Below are 17,593 nucleotides of genomic sequence, written 5' to 3' on the forward strand. Positions count from 1 at the left end.
AATAAATAATTTCCAGAAACAGTACTAATATTACGTTACCACAGAACTTCTGCTTAACAGATATTTGCATAAATGGTTATGTACACACTTTCTTGTTGGATACATTGCTTTACCTTCTAATCTGCTGAGTTAGTGCTGAAAACTATACATTGCAATACTATCTTTGAAGTCGTTTCTGTTAAGTTCATCTCACGCCTTCCATTATTTTTAATGACACTATCTCAATATCTGTTTCAATTCGTTAACCTTCTCCCGAACCAAAATTTCCATATCTAATGAAGCATGAGACATTCTGTTTCTTAACAAATCCATTTCTAAACACTAGCTTAGATTATGATTAGTCGCAGTCACTAAAAATTCATCGTGGTTTGTTTTCTGAGATTCTGTTTAACATTTCAAACTTTAATTGGCGTTTATCAGAATCAATACCATCTCCTCTTTGTCGTATTTTATTGGCAAGGCGTTCTAAATTAGACTTGGTCTCTCGAAAACTTTAGGAGCTTGATTCTGCAGCATATTGCTATAAAGAGAATCATTAAGTACCTACTCCACCAAGACCATCGAAACTTAGTTGGTACAACCAAAATGAATAATTATCTTGAGCTGTAATTCTCTCACAATATTTTCGATTTTGTGAGATTCTTTACAACAGGGGCTGCCTTTTGTTTTCTCTATATGAGCTCCATGCACTGTGTTCCGTCTACAACCTCTCGTAGAAAGTAGCATGAATTGTTGGACGTCCTGTTATTTGTTTAGACATAGTCTCATGTACACGTTTTTAACAAAGAGATTTCGGTAAAAATGCTACAAGAAAATATATTTAAATTTCATTGCCACATATACATGGCAAAGGGGGAAAAGTAAAGAAAAAGTACGATAATATCCGGACGTCCAATAAAGAAAAAACTTGTATTGTTCTACGTCAGTTTTTTCAGTACTAGTAAAAGATTTAAGACGAGACACTCCGAATTTCCGTACGACGTTTCACTTCCGTAGTTTCGGAATTTTTGACATGCCGCACGAGGACGTCGTTTGGCCCATAACACTTCTCCGTAATTTTTTGAGGTGCACGATACTTAACGGATTATACATCTCCTGTAGCAGAAATTAATCTCAGAGTAACTACAATGCCCTAAGAAAGTAAATACGATTGCATGATGACGAATGTAAGCCATACAATGGTGAGCTTTTCCTCTCGAAATCGATAACAACGTGAACGATTGTTATTTTAAGAGTCTGGTCGAGGTAATTTCTTATTATTATTTTATTTACTGCAGGCGCCCAGTATCTTGTACCGTCCATTTAAACTTAAATTCCATATGGATGCTCACATCAGTATTTAATAAGAATTAATATGGGTTTCAGTGCTATCTTTCCCGGCTTTCTAGTGTCCTAAATCGGAAAGCGTTCACTGGTTTGAGGCCACCGGGCAACTTTCTATTGCAAAGCGTGAATATTGCACCTTAAGTGTCACTATTACGTGTAGTTGACTGTGAAGAATAGGTGTAGAATGTAATGTCGAGTTTGTCATGTTGCTCATATTGTTAAGGGTGAAGGAAGAGGGATACAGTGAAACACGGTGCCGGTACATTACCCACTCCTCTCGAATAGTGTCAAGTGGGTCGCCGAGTTTAATGTCCCTATCTGCCTCCGAATGATCATCAACACAATTACATCACTCCGTGAGGCAATACAGACAGCTCTGTATTTTGACCGAGGACAGTGGACGTTGACCACAAATATTACGCGGTCGCGCGTCTTACCCTTGTGAGCGAAACACTAGCGACAAAAATTTCTTAGACAAAATTAGAACCGAATACACATCAGCTGAGCAGGATCTCGTAAGATTACATTAGTCGCTCGTCTTTGGAGGCTTATAGCAATACCTAATTAATTTTCTTTAAGTAAGATTCTTAACAGCTTAAATCCACAATAGCAGTAGTTGTGCACATGACAGTACTTTTTGATAGTTTTGTTGTTCACTTTCTTACATCCTCTCATCTATGAACTGCTATTCGTAAGTTGCACTTAGCTTAGTGCAACTTTGCTCATAAATTTTGTTGTGCCTTATTGCGACAGAAAAGCGCGGCATCTCTTAAGAGACAAGCTGTCGTCAAAACACTTTCATTAGTGTTTTGCTGAAGTCGTGAGTGCCTAATTTCAAAGTATTCGAGCAGGGGACACTCTGCACCTGCTTTATTTATCTGATTATCGTACAGCGATTATTTCACGTGATTTGAAGTAATCTGACGCGAAAGTCAGGATTTATTTCAGAAACTGAGTAAATGCGAAAGGACAACTGTCTACGTAGCACACTCGATTTAGCCCATTCCGAAAGAATATTAGAACTGGTCTGAGAGAAAGGGGTGTAAGAGGTGAAAAGGCAATGGGCGCCGAGTATAGGCGCCTTTACCACTGAGCAGCGGTGGGTCGTCTTTGCTGACTAGGCAATGGCGATCCCAACCGCCTCCGTCAGGAGCTGAGGCAGCCTCACGTCAGACATTTCGCCTGCAGCGTGTGCCGCCTCTGCCAGTCAAACCCACAGGCGCAATTGAGCACACATCGCCGATGTCGCGGCTAATTCTTTTTGCCAGGTGTGTGGGTCCAAGATAGGTAGATACTGAACACATAATGAACACACTTAATCAGTCACCCAACCGTGTTTGAGGCTCTAACAGAATGAGCGGTAAAACAACGTTGTTCAAATTTCATGTAACATGTACAGCCGGCCGAAGTGGCCGTGCGGTTAAAGGCGCTGCAGTCTGGAACCGCAGGACCGCTACGGTCGCAGGTTCGAATCCTACCCCGGGCATGGATGTTTGTGATGTCCTTAGGTTAGTTAGGTTTAACTAGTTCTAAGTTCTAGGGGACTAATGACCTCAGCAGTTGAGTCCCATAGTGCTCAGAGCCATTTGAACCATTTAACATGTACAAAACACAGTCTTGGCGAGTATTTTCAAAGAAACCGATGAATTTTCCATTGAAAAGAGTATTAATCGAGATGACTATGTCTCGAAAACAATTCTCCGGAGTCCTACAACATGCAAAGTCTTTGTTCGATTGGAAAACAAAGGGAATCCATGTTCTGGCAAAGAAATTAAATGAACTGAGATCTGCTGATGATAATGTTCTATTATACTGTGCCCTCCTGCCTTGTCTATTAAGTGAAAATTATAAGTTTGACCTTTCTCTTAATACGATTTAATGTTGTAGCGTACTTTGAAGTTAATGACGGAATTATCGAATGAAAATTACGCTCCACTCAGCTGCAATAAGACGCAGCACGTACACCAGAAAAAAATTATTTTAATAAATAATGTGCGCGAGAGCACCTGATATACTTCACAGATTCCTGTACGTAGTAGAACAATTTGTAGTTTCTAATACGGATTTAGCTGAGGATTCTTAATCACGTCTACGCGACGAATGATTAATCCAAGTAAAAGTCACTGTAACAGCTACCAGTTACTAATAATTCATTGCAAAACCTGCAACAGCTTTTGTCACTTCAAAAATCACGTAAGAATTTGAAGACTCTGTTAGTTCATAGTCAGAATGCCTGCACGAATTGGACTACGACTTCGTAATCTATTAACCACTGTTGTTAATACAAAAAGAACTTGAAATTACTATTCTGTAAACTGTGTAGTTTTTAGTTGGTTTTAACAACCAATGTCTCCTTGTAATAAACCGATTACTTTTCGTAATATAATATTATTATGTGATATTAATTATTTTGAATACATTGTAGAAATGCTCAGCTTCGGTGAATGAAGATTATCTCTTTGCCTTTTGTTTATAACAGCGACGTTAGTAGTATATATCGTTTATTTCTGTTTATTTATACCAGTAATATCTCTCATCTCTCAATAAGTATTATAAAAGAAATGAGATAATTCATTTTATTTCCTTTTCCGAATTAATTATTGTACGAAATATTATTGTTGTGTTTCTCAAGATATTCGATTTTCTACATGCGAGTTCATTAGTCACAATTAAAGAAGTCTAGTAAATTTTCTTGTAGAGTGTCACTTAACGCCGAACGCACTCTAAATATATTACTGCAACTTCCTTCAAACTTAAAGGTTGAAACAAGAAATACTGATTTGAGGTTTTTGTTTTCTGTAAGGCCTTATTCTTGTTTGTATTTTATTTTTGTCAGTTAAGTTCATAATTTTACGCCTTTTACAAAGATAGTGAGCAAATGCCAGCAAATCAATTTAAATGTCTCTAACGGAATCGAAAGAACAGCAAAAATAAAACAAAAACTCATTGTTAGCGCCACTTTACACTAACCTTAAGACAATTCTTACACAAAGTTAAGCCACTTCAGGTGTTGACAAATCGCGGATCCCACTCACGAACTCGAAAGTTGAAAACGGTCGCTCGTCACTTTATCATTCAGCAAATTAATGGATAGACACATGCAGTTTCTAATATGGCTCCAAATTTCAAGGGGGAATTTACTATCATAGCTAGAGAGGATCACCGCTATACCACTATTCATCGCTTTCTGCAGCCTTTAATGATAAAATTTCCTGATTTACTCATTGCTAGGAAATGTTACGTCAGATACAATAACCACTTACACACCTCGAGACGTCACCTTGCTCAAGTAATCTCAAATCATCAACAACCATTAAATCAAAATAAAGCCCACATTCAGTTTCCTTTGAGTGGGCCAACAGACCCACTAGCTTTACTATAAAGGAAACAAATTGGATCCTTCGTCCGACCAAATCCATTGTACCAATCAAAATTCTAAAAACACCGAAAGTTAATAAGAACTGCAGAAGTTAAACTTTTTGTATTAATCTGCTTATTCGCATCAACGCTTGAAAAGATCTTCCGATCTGCAGCATGAGCTATCACGCACAAACATTCCCAGTTATAAATAAAGGGAACCTGTTCTCTTGGAATCAGAGAAAATTTACAGTAGGTAAATTCGTGTCTAGCGTGCTATCCGTAATCTTCATAAGCGTAATTAGACTTACCGCTCATGAAGTTAAAGTTCTTGACACAAGTCCTCTCCCTAGGAGGATCTGCAGTGTGGAATGGTGAAGGAAAAACGAGCTATCTCTTAATGTTGATAACGTTGGGAACCATATTTTTGGACAAACATGTATAGATATTACAATTTTGCAATAATCACTTCATTGCGTTGGATGGCTGTCGGTCACTCTTGTAGCGTCCAAATCTCAGCGTCAGTAGATGGTCTCTGGACTCCGCAGTTGCCGTCTCATAAGCTCTCTGCTTCACTGCTTCGGCTTTTTAGAAGCAGGCATCCTCGTATTGGATTTCTATAACAGGTTTTAGTACAGAAGTGTAAATAATGATCCGCATACAATTCTGAATTAATTTACTTCCTAATTTACGAATATTTACGGCACTTTGCAAACATGTGGTGGCGACAAGTAGAAGAAAACCATATGTCAAACATTTTTCCATTGTACATTATTTCCAAATAATAGAAACTAACTTCAAATATTAGTTAGTGAAATTGCGTTACTCTACTGTGACGCTGGTGTACAAATGAACTATGATAAAAACAAGATCATGATTAATGAATGGAGACAGGAGGGAACTGTATGTGTTAAAAGTAACAACGACAAATGCTCACAGAATATGTCTATTTGACTCAGCTAGCAAACATGAAAGGTGACCTAAAAACCAGAAATCTTTCGACACCTTAAATTGGAATAGCAAGCTTAGGAAGATAATCTTCAGGTTTCAAGTCTAAGATGTCGGCTGAGCTAAAGAAAATAAATTCTGACCAATGTATTCTACCAGCGGTAACTTATGGCTATGAGACATGGGCATGAAGTGGAGTCATCGTTAGGTGTACAACATAGGTCATTGAGATAATGGAAAGAGAAAATATCTCGAAATGGCACAGGATTGGTTAACTGGATTTAACTGGCAACAGGAAGCTCAAGCTCATCATAAATGGAAGAACCTGCTATTGAATCGTACTTTGCAAGCCGACTCAGAGACTATATCATCATGTGATTGAACTGGCTGTCGATGATGATACAGTGAAGTGAACGAGTTTGATGCAAGATTGCTTAAAGCAGCATGGAATTCACCAATAAAGAAGCCAAAACATAACGAGAAGCGTGAAAATCCACAAAATATTATGCCAGCAACGTACCAAAAATATGGGCAAAGAAACGCATCTATTCGTTCCCGTAGCTTCTAGAGTCACTACGAAGCCATCGCACTAGAGTCTACAAACTAAACACAGTAAATAAATGAAAGTCTATTTGCTGAAAAAAGGTCGTAATGTAAATTTTAATCACATTTTACTTGGTGTACAACAAAACCCGTAAATTATAGCTATGAATGTTATAATAAGAAGCACTGCATTTTATAAATAATAATAATAATTATTATTATTATTGTTATAGTTTTAATATTAAATTAAGCCTATAATTCCCCGTGTTACACGTGTGGAACGTCGGGAATTTGTCCCATTATTTCCACAGTAAATTAGTATTTACCAGGAATGCCTGATTTACAGTGAGGAATGCATTTGATTTCGTTGCAATGGAAATTTAATCTGCCAGCTTCTCTGTGTTCTAGCAGTACTAACAACAGGACCGTGACCCCACTAAGGAATCGTTACATGGCAGTCAGGCCTTTGATTTTCAACAATAACCTACTTCTTTCCGTGCGGCAAAGGCAGTAAGTTGTCAGTTGTGTATCAGATTTACTTACGTTCACGTTAAAAGGGATAACTGGTTGAAAAGCGGAAGCTTGAAAGAGAAACAGCGTTTAACAATATCGCAATTTAGTGTTGTGCCAACAGGTTATCCAGCTTCGAGAGTCAACCTGACAAAAGCGACTCGTGTGTGAAGAAAAGGAAGTGCCATGATGATTACATTATGTTTGGATTTTCACATTTAGGTTACAAGAACTATCCAAGACCACAGTATGTTGTTTATGACGTCATTCTTGGTGACAGTAGTCTGAAACCATCTCTACTTAAGCGCCATTTAGAAACTAAACATCCCACCCACGGAAAACAAATCTGCTGACTTTTTTAGACGAAAAGCTAACGAGTGGAAAAATAATTTAAGTACTTTTGTATCCGCTGCAAACAGTGACAATGAGAATGCTCTTGAAGCTCCTTATCGCACTAGCTACACAACCGCTAAAATTGCAAAACCTCATTCAGTAGCTGAAGATATAGTGCGGCCATGTATAAATGATGTAGTACAGTGCTTGGAGAATCTTTCCGACAATAAGAGCAACCGCCGGATTAAAGACATGTGAAATTGTGTCGAAAAAGAAATTTTGGAAAGCCTTCATGCCAGTCCTTCTTTTGCGATTCAACTTGACGAATTGAATGATGTTGCCAATCTAGCTATTTTGTTGCTTTTCGTCTGTTATATTAATGGGGAGTCTGTAGAAGAGGAGTTACTATTCTGCACACCCTTAAAAGGGAGAACTACAGAAGGAGACTTATTTAAGTTAACCGACGAATACTTTAGCGAAAATTCAGTAGACTAGACTCGTTCTGTCGGCATTTGTTAGGATGGTGCGAACTCTCTGACAGGATGTTCCGCTGGGTATTTTGTCAAAGTGAAATCGGTATCACCGAACGCTTCTGGAACACATTGTTGCATTCATAGACAAGCTCTTGTTCCCAAACGCTTGCCTCTTGGATTGAAATCTGTGCTGTACGATACAGTGCATAATTAGTTTTATTAAGGCCTACAAAATCCCGCATCTTTGCAGTGCTTTGTGAGGAAATGGAGAGCATTTATGAGAGTTTCAGACTATATGAGCTTAAAGAGGAAGTTTACGTTTTCCTCACCAACCATGCCTTTCACAAAGCAAAGTGCATGGCTTCAGATTTTAGCTTATTTGGCAGACCTTTGCTCAAAAATTTACAATTTAAACTTATCTCTTTAGGTGCCAAACATTATCGTTTATACTATGAAAGACTATATCGAATTATTCACTGTCCGCAGCTCGTGGTCGTGCGGTAGCGTTCTCGCTTCCCGCGCCCAGGTTCCCGGGTTCGATTCCCGGCGGGGTCAGGGATTTTCTCTGCCTCGTGATGACGAGGTGTTGTGTGATGCCTTAGGTTAGTTAGGTTTAAGTAGTTCTAAGTTCTAGCGGACTGATGACCATAGATGTTAAGTCCCATAGTGCTCAAAGCCATTTTTTTTAATTATTCACTGAAAAACTTAATTTTGGGGATTCATGTTTCAATAGGAATCAAACCGAGTTGTTTGACACCCTTCACAACTTCCAGGTGCAAAAATCATTCTTTTTTACAGGAAAATGTCATGATCATGTTTAAAGAATATTTGGAAAAACCATCAGAGAATATTTCTCTGCCGCGCGGGGTAGCCGTGCGGTCTTGGGCGTCTTGTCACGGTCCGAGGCGCCTTATCGCGGTCCGCGCGGCTCCCTCCGTCGGAGGTTCGAGTCCTTCGTCAGGCATGGGTGTGTGTGTGTTGTCCTTATCGTAAGTTAATTAAAGTTAGATTAAGTAGTGTATAAGTTTAGGGACCGATGACCTCAGCAGTTTGATCCCATAAAATCTTACCAAAAAAATAGTTCTCTGCTACATTCAATAATAACGTTTGGATTCGCAATCCCTTCTAAGAGTCAACAAGTTTATAATCCACATTAAGCGTAAATGAAAAAGAGCAGCTTCTTGAAATTTTCTATTACAGAAAGGCTATAAATTTTTGTCACCGACTGGTTTTTGGACCTCCATGTGAAAACAAATTATGCCTTGAAACTTCCTGGCAGATTAAAACTGTGTGCCGGACCGAGACTCGAACTCGGGACCTTTGCCTTTCGCGGGCAAGTGCTCTACCAACCGAGCTAACCAAGCACGACTGACGCCCCATCCTCACAGCTTCACTTCTGCCAGCACCTCGTCTCCTACCTTCCAAACTTTACAGAAGCTCTCCTGCGAACCTTGCAGAACTAGCACTCCTGGAAGAAAGGATATTGCGGAGACATGGCTTAGCCACAGCCTGGGGGATGTTTCCAGAATGAGATTTTCACTCTGCAGCGGAGTGTGCGCTGATATGAAACTTCCTGGCAGATTAAAACTGTGTGCCGGACTGGGACTCGGTCCGGCACACAGTTTTAATCTGCCAAGAAGTTTCATATCAGCGCACACTCCGCTGCAGAGTGAAAATCTCATTCTGCAAATTATGCCTTAACGGATTTATTACCCTTTTCATCCACACATTCGTGTGAAAAGTCTTTTTCTTCATATGCATATCTACCTAATAAAAACAGAAATAGACTGTGTGCTGAAAGTGGTTTGAGACTTTATTTAACTTCTGCAGTACCTAACTTCAAATCTCTCTGCCGTGGAAAGCAGACTCAACCTTCTCACTGAAGTCCAAGGAAGATATGAGTAATTACAATGGAAACTTGTGTTTATTATTGCAACTAGGCCTAGACGATGTGTAACTTTTAAGCTGTAACTATGTATGGTGTCAGGCAAATCCAACACCTTCCATGAAAACCCTGACATGATAAGCAAATCCAGTAGTATGTCACATAGCTCCGAATAAATCGTGACATTAAATTAACCAAAGTCATACGAGTAACGAGTGAGCAAACGGAATACCACATACTAACACAAGAACGCCTAAATGCATGTCATACCTTCCCACCGTGAGACAGACGCAGTTCCGAGGGGAGAAACGAAAACAGAAGCCGAGAGCAGAACCGTGTTAAGCGAGAAGGCCATACGATAAGGGACGGACACCCACGTCGCCAGCTAACCGCTACGACTACACCACCCGCAAGTTTTTAGCGTGAGACTTTTTCGCGTCTCTGTTACGTTAGGACCACCCCCCAGTCCATGTTAAAAGATAGAGCCCTCCAGAAGAACAGTATAGATCTTCCGATAACGCTAAAAGGACCACACCAGTTGCAAGTTTTAGCGTGAGACTTTTTCGCTTCTCTGTTACGTTGCAAACTTTAAAAACATTGCCCCACCACGAAAAGTATAACGTTTCTCATTGGATAGACAGAATTTCTGTAGGCAGAGCTTAAGGTTAACATTGAGACCCTGATTGGTCAGATGAAAACACAGCCAGATAGTTTTTTTTAAAAACAACTTCGGTAAATTATAGTAAGGAGAAGTTAGGAGAGAGTTGCTAGAGAGTTGCTTGGGAGATGGCGAGCTGGACGGAGCTGCGCCGGCCGCCGCCCCCTGACGAACACCGACAAGGTAATGAACGCATGCGATGTCGCATTTTTGAGCGTATAAGGCTTCACTCAGAACTGCAGAAGTCTCATCTGTTACATCCCCTTTTTGCATAATACTAGTGTCGATCATGGTGTTCACATTTGCCACTTGAAGTAAAAATCTGAAACGCGATGATTTTTCTGTTATATAATTATTGAGAAGCCACATCAGCCACTGTAATTTACAACAATTTAAACCTAGATTATAGATGTGATATGGCGTAGGTCATCCTTCGATCCATTGTAGAACTTGGAAACCCATTCAGGGAATATTCGTTCACATTTTTGTTGAACGCAGTTGGTTTTTACCATCCTGTATTAAAACATTTCCTTTCATCAGTAGTGCAATTTATAAACGATGTTTTGTGAGTAGAATAAAATTTCCAGTGGTAAACTTAACTGCTTTTTCGACGTTATTTTACGAGCTAACTAAAAATAGGAAAGCCTTGAACCCCTTCCTCTAAATTTAGTTAGTATTAAGATTCCTTTACAGGGAGTGCAGTGGAGCTGACGCTGAAATCATTAAGTATTTGGTTATATCATCGCTAGTCTCACTGAACTCTTCTGAATTCTGCATGTCATGTGTGGTCTGACGTCTCCTTACCAGCAACAGGTCCCAGGTTCAAACTAGTCAATTCCCTAAAAAAACACGCTCAGAGCGTTGTTGCGCGAAAGTGATAGGGAGACACGATGATAGAACGAATAGACACCACGCAGAATGTTTAGAACTAGAGTAACTTTAGGTTTTAACTATTAATGGTTAAGTTAATTTAAGTTTTTAAACCTTTTGCTTGCAATAAATTTTATGCATGTCTAACGCATTTACATTTAAAACTCAGTGGTTCATCCCTCTCATATCGTTGTAGAAGTCTTTAGAAAGTCGAAAAAGTTTGAGAACCGCTGCTCTAGAGCATTGCTGGTGTTCCTTCCCATTCCTGAGGAAAAACTGTGCCGAATACTGGAATAAAAGTTGATGCAGCTGTCATGCAGTTTGTATTTACAACGCGTATCAGAAGTCCCTTCTAGGATAAAGCACTTAAATTCGAGAAATTCATCCCTCCGAGCTGCTCGATGCAATGTGGCATTCATATCAACGAAAAATAAGTTTGGACCAGTTGTAGTTTTCAAAATTCCCACACGGGGTGCTGTACGTCTTCTCTGTTTCTCTGGCCGTTAAAAGCGTTTCCCGGCCACCCACGGAGATGTGAACCTCCGTATGCTCTTCAGTTAAGTAGGGTTCTGCTCACGTAACGACCACACCACCGCCAAACTGAACCCAAACATCGACGTTTCTATGACTGTACCACAAAAACAACCCCCTTGATGAATGTGCGAATACAAAAGTCCTGCAAACACAGGCATTAACATGAAGTATACCTTACCAAAGAATGACAAAATTACAGCATGGGAAACCTGAAAACGGAGTATCACTGTCCAAAATCCTCCATTCCAGAAGCATAATCGAAAACGGGATTCCTATGCCCATTCATGGCCTAATCGCAGTTATTCCACTACAAACGGGACTTCGTCAGCAAGGCGGTGAGCGCAACTCATCCATTATTGGACTCGTCGCGCTGGTTCCAACTTCAAATAAACAAACACATATACTGTAGGGAAACAATCTCAGCTGAAGGCTCTCCAGGCATTGTTGAATTCCGTTGGGCAGTTAAGTGAGCATGTCGGCACTGCTGTGGTGTGATTACTCTCCATCTACTTTGAACTTCGCAGGCCGATTTTCCTAGTCCGAAATCGTCGTTAACGCTTCGTGGCACAGTCTTTCTAAGACTGCAGTCAGCACTTTATTTGATCCAATGTACCCCATACTCGTAAATTCGAAGCAGGGAGTGCTTTTTTATACGGTTATTACTACTATCGGATGCATCAATTACAGTAATACACATTTATCAAAACAAAGAAATATATATAAAAATGAACTTGTGAAATTATATACAGTACACAAGTTTTAAAACGGCTCAGACTACACTCGGATGTTGGTGGACTCGATCCAGCGGAGTACCTCGTGAGATGCTTGATGGAGCTTCTCAATGCCTCCAGGAAAGCGTCTGATTGGATATGCATTCACAATGTGGCTCATTGTTTAGGTGTCATCACAGTCACACACACTGTCACTTGAAAAGCCCCACTTGTGCGTGTTCATCTACATCTACATCTACATCCATACTCCGCAAGCCAGCTGACGGTGTGTGGCGGAGGGTACCCTGAGTACCTCTATCGGTTCTCCCTTCTATTCCAGTGTCGTATTGTTCGTGGAAAGAAGGATTGTCGGTATGCTTCTGTGTGAGCTCTAATCTCTCTGATTTTATCCTCATGGTCTCTTCGCCAGATATACGTAGGAGGGAGCAATATACTGCTTGACTCTTCGGTGAAGGTATGTTCTCGAAACTTCAAAGGAGAGTCTTCCACTGGAGTTTATCTATCATCTCCGCAACGCTTTAGCGATTACTAAATGATCCTGTAACAAAGCGCGCTGCTCTCCGTTGGATCCTCTCTATCTCTTCTGTCAACCGTATCTGGTACGGATCCCACACTGCTGAGCAGTATTCAAGCAGTGGGTGAACAAGCGTACTGTAATCTACTTCCTCTGTTTTCGGACTGCATTTCCTTAGGATTCTTCCAATGAATCTCAGTCTGGCATCTGCTTTACCGACGATCAACTTTATATGATCATTCCATTTTAAATCACTCCTAATGCGTACTCCCAGATAATTTATGGAATTAACTGATTCCAGTTGCTGACCTGCTATTTTGTAGCTAAATGATTAGGGATCTATCTTTCTATGTATTCGCAGCACATTACACATGTCTACATTGAGATTCAATTGCCATTCCCTGCACCATGCGTCAAATCGCTGCAGATACTCCTGCATTTCAGTACAATTTTCCATTGTTACAACCTCTCGATACACCACAGCATCATCTGCAAGAAGCCTCAGTGAACATCCGATGTCTTCCACAAGGTCATTTATGTATATTGTGAATAGCAACGGTCCTATGACACTCCCCTGCGGCACACCCGAAGTCACTCTTACTTCGGAAGACTTCTCTCCATTGAGAATGACATACTGCGTTCTGTTATCTAGGAACTATTCAATCCAATCACACAATTGGTCTGATAGTCCATATACCTTTACTTTGTTTGCGTTGTATTTGCAGCTACCCTCTTCAGTCCGATATCTGTTTAAATGCACCCACACCTCCCTTGGTTGGTGGAAGCCTGGAACTGGAACTGTTGGATTGTCTACAAGTTCGTGGTTTCGGGTTCTTGTAGCTTGCTAATCAAGTTTCCATTCTGCGTCCTGGTCGAATCCTGTGGATAGCATTTGGACTCCCATTTCATATGCTGATCTTCTAGATTTGAAGCGTTTCCTGTGCAGTGATAGAAAATCGTCAAGAAGAGCGATCGACTTGTTTTCAGAAACTTTATGACAGAGGTTGAAAAGAACAGCCTTTCGACGGAGGACTAGTGGAAATATGTTTGAAAGCACTGGTAGCTGGCAAGTAGGTGTAGACCGGACTGTACCACTATTTACTCTCATAACTGAGTTCACTTGGGCGTCTACTTTCACTACGTGGGCGCTTCAGAGCCAAACTGGTGCGCAGTATTCTGTTGCAGAGTATATCAGTGCAAGGGATGCTCCTCGGAGGACTGATGTGGTTGCTCCCCATGTACTGCCTGCCAGCTGTCTCACAAGGTTCACTCGTGTTTGTATCTTCTTGGCCAAGTTGGAAAGGTGTTTTTTGTATGTTAAAGTCCTGTCCAGAGTGAGTCCCAGATATTTTTGGCTTTCGTTGTATCTGACTGTGCCAAGAGGGCCGAAATGTGGACCGATCTTTGCTGATGAAAGGAGATTAGAGAGGTGGAACAGGCTTACCTTGGTTTTAGAAACATTTGGTCTCAGTCGCCATGTCTCAAAATACTCATAAAGTTTAGTAAGGCTGTTCGTTAGGTGTTCTTCACATTCAGAAAGGTCTTCACTCTAATATGAGATTGCCAGGTCATCTTTATATTGAAATTTTCGGTAGGTCAAATTCGACAGGTCAGCTGTGTAGAGGTTGAATAACACTAGAGCAAGAACAGAGCCCTGAGGTAATCCGTCACTGAGTACATGCATCTGCTTTTTTCTCCTTGATGTACTTTAAATCGCCTATTGCTTAATGTGTTACTTAAGAGGTTGTCTAGAGTTTTTTCTCTCAAAAATTTCAATAATACTCCCTCACACCCCACTGTGTCATGAGCTGCTGACAGGTCAATGAACACTACTCCAGTTTTAAGTTTATTTTGGTATCCAGATTCTATATGAGTAGTCAAGGAGAGCACTTGCTCACAGCAGCTTCTATAAGGTCTGAATCCAGCTTGTTCAGGTAGTATCACAGCATTAATTTGATCTTGGATCCGGTTTAGAATCATTCTTTCCGATAGCTTTTAAGCACAGCTAAGTAGAGATATTGGACGGAAGTGTTCTGTAGCTGTCCCCTCTTTCCCTGGCTTTTTGACAGCGATAATGTTTGCTCTTTTAAATTTTTGGGTAATGTCACTGTACGAAGAATTTCGTTAAAAAGACAAACTAGCCAATTTCGCGTTACCAGTCCGCTGTGCACCAAAAATTCAGGGTATAGTCCATCTGCGCCTGCAGCTTTTCTTCATTTCGTATGCTTAAGGGCTGTCTCCTGTCCAGTGATTGTAAATGGAGAAGAGATTTCTTGACTTCTGTGAGCTCTCTCTTTACTTTCCGAAGGTTTGCTTTATCTGTTGGACCTTGGAAAGTCTCACTAAGTGACTGGCGATTGAGCCGCATGAGACCGTTGAGTTTGTGAATCAGCGTCCATGCATTTCTACTGGAGTGTGTGAAATCGAGGTCCCTTGTTTCTTTATGCCATTTTTCTCTCCTTTGTTCATTCTAGGAATTCATAAGGTTCGTAGCTGTTTCTTGGTCTCCACTTTCCTTGAATTGGTTAAACAGCTGACTAATCTCTTCATTCTAGCCAGGAATGTATTCTTTCCGGCATCCTCTGGGTATGCTCTTTTTGGCAGTAGATATTACGATCTTTAAAAACTTTGAGTATGATTTTGGAAGTGCAGGGACCTGTGTTATTGACTTGTCCAGCAATTTAGAAAATTTATCCCAGTCTGCTTTTTGAAAGTTCCAGCGGGATACAGAGCAGATCGCACTGGGGGAATGTATGGAGATGAGACTGGCCGATGCTGTCTTCTGGGAAAGTCATGCAGGACCTTTCTGATGATAGTCCGCTACTACTCTCCGAGGGGTCGACAGGTGACAGGCAGAGGTCAGATGTGCTCTCTGTACACCATCTTCCATACCTAAATGTGCCTTTTCCCTTTGCATCATAATGGAGCATTAAGTTGTTTGCTTCCATCCATTCTGCCAGACTTCTACCATTTTCATCCTCTTCGGCATAGCCCCACTCATAACTATGGCTGTTAAAATCGCCTACATATATTGCAGGATGTTCTAGCACCGGAAGTTGTTTGCTCCGAGTGCTATTCGGTGGTCTGTAGATATTTGCTATTTTTATATTTCCGATCTGAATCACCACTACCATCACGTTTTCTTTGTCTGATTTCTCGTCGAGAATAACTGAGACATCCTTTAAGTAGTTTCGGACAAAGCTGGCAACTCCATATTGAGGGTGGTTAATTCGGGACACTAATTTATAGCCTGGGATGCGCCCTCGCTACCACAGAGCGTTGTCATGTTCAGTATGAGTCTCTTGCAGCGCTAAGACGTCCACCCTATTCTCTCCCAAAATTTTAGGTAGTATTTCGCCCTTATTTCTGGACAGTCCTTCAACATTCAGTTGACATATTCTCAGCACGTTTCCAGGTTGGCTCTGAACAGTGCCGTTTGTATAGGGTTTCATATTGTTGTTAATTTCGTAATCGCTGTTGGAATTATCTTTAAATCGCCGTCTGCCAGAGTTAGCCTAATTGGAAAGGACCAATTAGTTGCCCAGGGAGCATCGGCAGTGATCAAGGCACATGAAGATGCATTCTAAGGCGAAAAAAATGACTGCTCACGTGGAGGTCTCTCGCTTGCTCCCCTCTTTTATACGATACAATACAATTCACATTTACCTTCCAGCAAAAAATTTCAAATTTAAATTTATGTTGCGTATAATAGATGGAAACTTATTTTCGTTCTTGTCGAGAAGAAACGTATTCCACGTTATTTTTTACCGCTGCTATTTCGTGTTTTTTAAATTATTCTTCTGCTAGTTTGATCATTGTAAGTGTTGATCGACACTACTGATCAAACTTAAGCCTGGCGAGAAAAACAGTAGAAAAAAATGTAGAACGAAAGGATGAGCAGTTATTGTGCTTACTCGTTACGGGACCATCACAAGCCAGTATTGTACCGGAAGTGTTTAAATTCAGAAGAGTGTTCCTGGAGCCACTCTGTAGTAATTCTGGACATGTGGAGTGTCGCATTGTTCTGCTGGAATTTCCCAAGTCCATCGGAATGCACAATGGACATGAACGAATGCAGGTGATCATACAGGATGCTTACGTACTTGTCATCTGCCAGAGTCGTATCTATACGTACTAGTGGTCCCATATCACTCCAACTGAAGGCCATTAGAGAGGCACCACCAGCTTTAGCAGTCCTCTGCTGACATGAAGTGTCCATGGATTCATGAGGTTGTCTACATATCCAAACACGTCCATCCGCTCGATGCAATTTGAAACGAGACTCGTCCAACCAGGAAACATGTTTCCAGTCATCAACAGCCCAATGTCGGTGTTGACTGGGCCAGGCGAGGTGTAAATCTTTGTGTGCAGTCACGAAGGGTACACAAGGGACCTCTGAAAGACCAGATTGATGATGTTTCGTTGAATGGTTCGCACGCTGACACTTCTTGATGGCTCAACACTGAAATGTGCACCGGTTTGACGAAGGGCTGCACTTCTGTCACGTTGAATGATTCTCTTCAGTCGCGTTTCTCCCGTTCTTACAGGATCTTTTTCCGGCCGCAGTGATGTAGGGATCAGATGTTTTACCGGATTCCTGTGATTCACGGTACACTCGTGAAATGATCATACAGGAAAATCCCCACTTCATCACTACCTCTAGATGCTGTGTCCGATCGCTCGTGCGCCGACTATAACACCATATTCAGACTCACTTAAATCTTGATAACCTGCCATTGCAGCAGCAGTAAGCGATCTAGCAACTGCGTCAGACACTTGTCTTATACAGGCGTTGCCGGCCGCAGCTCCGTATTCTGCCTGTTTATTCCGTTTATATATATCTCTGTATTTGAATACGCATGCCTACAACAATTTCTTTGGCGCTTCAGGGTATTTCATTCGTAAATGACT

The sequence above is a fragment of the Schistocerca americana genome, chromosome 1 (assembly GCF_021461395.2).
Source record: "Schistocerca americana isolate TAMUIC-IGC-003095 chromosome 1, iqSchAmer2.1, whole genome shotgun sequence".
In the NCBI taxonomy this organism is placed as follows: Eukaryota; Metazoa; Arthropoda; class Insecta; order Orthoptera; family Acrididae; genus Schistocerca; species Schistocerca americana.